Source organism: Myotis nattereri, assembly GCF_964212035.1.
Source record: "Myotis nattereri genome assembly, chromosome: 12".
Classification (NCBI taxonomy): domain Eukaryota; kingdom Metazoa; phylum Chordata; class Mammalia; order Chiroptera; family Vespertilionidae; genus Myotis; species Myotis nattereri.
In genome coordinates, this window is record NC_138087.1 from 63877290 (window position 1) to 63880868 (window position 3579).

Consider the following 3579-nt stretch of genomic DNA (forward strand, 5'->3'; position numbering starts at 1 on the left):
ATCAGTTTAGAATGGAGATTTTCCAGGTCTCTTTACTGAGCACAGAGCATAAGCATTGTTTTGAATAGGCACTCATTGTTTCTTCATGGTTTAAAGGATTTATTTTCAAGTAAATAATTAGCAAAGCAATGCTCATCATCAAATTGTACAGAAATAAATGGAGAGCTAATAAGTCATCTAAACTTGTAGATTCAGAAGTGGCAATAATATAAGGACGTTTTGGTGACTACAACTGAGTCCCGAATTCAAATTTTTAGCCAATCTTTCCCTCCTGCTCCAGGTCATATTCTGACTTCCTCCTCTGCACCTACTCTCTAGATCTCCGTTCCAAACATTTACTCTCCAGCCCTCTGCCTCGACTCAAGAGATCAATATCTGGAAACAGGAGTGTCCCCCACTTTCCTGATGCCAGCCCTGGCATGGGTTTCCTACCTGAGGACTCATTTCTTCCCTGAAGGATGTGCATTCGCTTTGGAGAAACACATGTGAGTCTGATGCGATTGCCCGCCTAACATTTATACTGGAGATGTGCACAAAGAGTGGAAGGGGACATTTTCATAGGGCCTGCCCCCTGCTGCCTCCCTACCTCCTCTCTGACGACACCTCCTCTCCCAGCCATTCCTAAGGAGCTTTTCTGTCTCTTACTCTCTCTGAGCCAACTGCTTACCTTTTATTCTTTTCTATCCACTGGTCTTCAGTCAGTGCTGTCCAATGGAACTTTCTGGAATGATTGGAAACATTCTATATCTGGGCTACCTAATATGGCAGCCACTAGCCACAGGTGACTATTGAGCACTTTAGTGCAACTATAAAGGACCAAATATTTAATTTTAGTTATTTAAATATCTGCCTATGTTTAGAGGTCACTATTGGACAACACAGGACTAGACATCACCCCCATTACCTATAGCTGGCTTCATGTCCCTAGTCCTTGCCCCACACCTATTGGGCAGGACTAGTCCCTTTTGCTCTGTCCCCAAACTGCCGACATTCACTTTCCCATGTCCAGCCAAGTCACAAGGTATGACAGCTCTGATCCTATTTGCCATCAAATCGAAAACCCGTCTTCTGCCAAGTTGGTCAAAACCAAGGTAAGCTGTTCTTTCGGGTAAAGCCCTTAGCGGCTGGGCTGCTGCTGGTGGTGGAATGTGCTTTTGAAAACCTGCCATAACTCAGAGCGGGAGCACATTCCAAGGTGAGGGTCCCGTGACTCACCTGGGTTAACATTGCAAAGCCAAGGCGCTCAGACCCAGACACACCTCCTTCTCTGATGTAGACTTCAAGTCCTAGTTCTAGCCCAGGAAAGTGAGAAGACAGAGAAGGCAGTGGGTAGAGTCAGATGCTTGCCATGAAGGTTTTGAAAGAAGGTGGTCTGGGAGGGGCCTCAAGAGTGGGCTCGCTGGGGAGGAGCTAGTGGCCGTGTCGATCTTAAAGAGAGTACAGTGACTACATGGGGTTAAGACAGCGTGGGCAAACTACAGCCTGCGGGCTGGATCTGGCCCGTTTGAAATGAATAAAACTAGAAAAAAAAAGACCGTACCCTTTTATGTAATGATGTTTACTTTGAATTTATATTAGTTCACACAAACACTCCATCCATGCTTTTGTTCCAGCCCTCCGGTCCAGTTTAAGAACCCATTGTGGCCCTCGAGTCAAAAAGTTTGCCCACCCCTGGGTTAAGAGAAAATGCAGGCAGGGAAATGGAGATGGTAGATCCGGACCACTTATCCTGAAAGCTTAGCATCAAAGAAAGGCAGTGAGTTATCAAAGAAAGAGCATGGGACTTCTGCTGAATTCTAGTCTGAGTCTTACTCTTCTCACCTTTAAAATGGGTGAGTACTATAACCTCAAAACTTTGCTATGACAGTGATATGACATAACAGGTAATTGATACAAACAAACAAAATAAAAGGAGCAAAGCTTTATAAACTGCAAAATCGTGTAAAAGTATAAGGCTGGAAGAAGGATGGGACCAGGCAGAAGCTAGAAGGGCAAGGGGACCAAGTAAAGGTTTGAGGGACATGGTTCTTATTTTAATATTGGGGGGCGGGCAATCTAAATGCAGAGGGGAAACAAAGGAAGAAGCCTGTGGAGAGGGATGAGGGGGCATCAGGGAGCTACCAGGGAGAGTATTTGGGTGGGGGCAGGAGTAAATGGCGTTTTCTGAAGCTGGAGGGAAGGCTGGGCAGAGAGCAGCGGGGTGGAGCTGAGAACGGACAAATGCTTCTCAGAGGCACCTGCTCCTCATTCCCCAGGGAACAATAGAAAGGATAACACTGCTCGATGCTGTGCGGAGGTTGCTGGTTTATGAAGAGCCGCCACAGACATGACCACATGTAATTACCCTGCCTGACAGCCCTGCTGGGAGGCGGCGTAGCCCAGGTCACAGCTGAAAAAACTGGGGCTCGCAGGAGCTGTGGGACTTGCCCCAGGTGACACGGCTGGCAAGCAGCAGCGCAGGCCAGGATGGGAACCCGCGCATCGCGGCTCCTTGGCTGGGCCTCCTTTCCCTCCCTGGGCACCCTCTCCACACTGAAACCCGGCCCTGCCCTGCAGCCACGCCAGCCCCCACCCGCCCTGACTCACCGGGAGGGGCCCTTGTTCTTCTTTCTCCCCAGAGCCAGTTTCTGACCTTCCAGACTCCACCCTCTCTTTCATCCCTTCATCTCCCTCTCCCCTGGCCCCTGTCTCCCTTTTGATTACGCTGTTAGAAATAAAGGCAGGGGTTTTAATGATATTAAGATGGGAGCCACTGGAGACCTGCTCTGCCCTGACACCCCGCCTTCCCCGTCCCCCGTCCCCGCCCCCCCCCCCCTGCCACCCAGAGATTCCCAAGGGAACAGGCACCAAGGGCAAATGGTAGGAGATACAAGCTGTGCTTTGTTGTTGCCAGGCCTGCCTGGCAGCCAGAGCTCTGGGCTGAGGCCGGGCTAGAGCCCAGGGCCTGCCTGAAGGCCTCAGGGCCTTTCCCCTCCCTAAGCTCTCCTTTGTCTGGGGGATGGTTCTTCCTTCTGGTCAGTAGCTGATGAGAGAAGCAAAGGCAAGTATGCTGCGTAGGTGTGGGTGAAAGCAAGAATCACATTCTTGTGTGCCATTTTTTTTCATGCTCCATGACCCCACGCACAAGTAAACTTGACCTAACCGTCGCCCTGGAGTCTGGCCGATCAGATTAGTAGTCCATCTTAAGGCGAAGAGCAGAAAGAAGGCAAGGAGACTTTCCTGGTGGGGGCAGGGCCTTCCTCGGACAATGGCAGTCAACGCTAGAAATTTCCAGAACCTCCTTCTCTCTCGTTCTTCCAGCCCCAACTGGTCCACAGCCACTACTTTGCCCCCTGGACCACTGCCTCGGTCCCCCCTACAGCCTCTCTCTCTCCAATCCATCCCTTCCCCAGCCCTCAGAGCAGAAGGAAATAGACCGAGTGGTTCTCCCAGTTATAATCTCTCAGCAGGGCTGACGACAGGGGCGCTGGCGAAGATGACAGAATTCTAGGAGTCTGGAACGGGGCCGGGGCCAGCCTTGTTTCACATCTGGACAAATCCCACAGAAAGATTTTTCGCCAGCCTACATGTGCTGAGGAA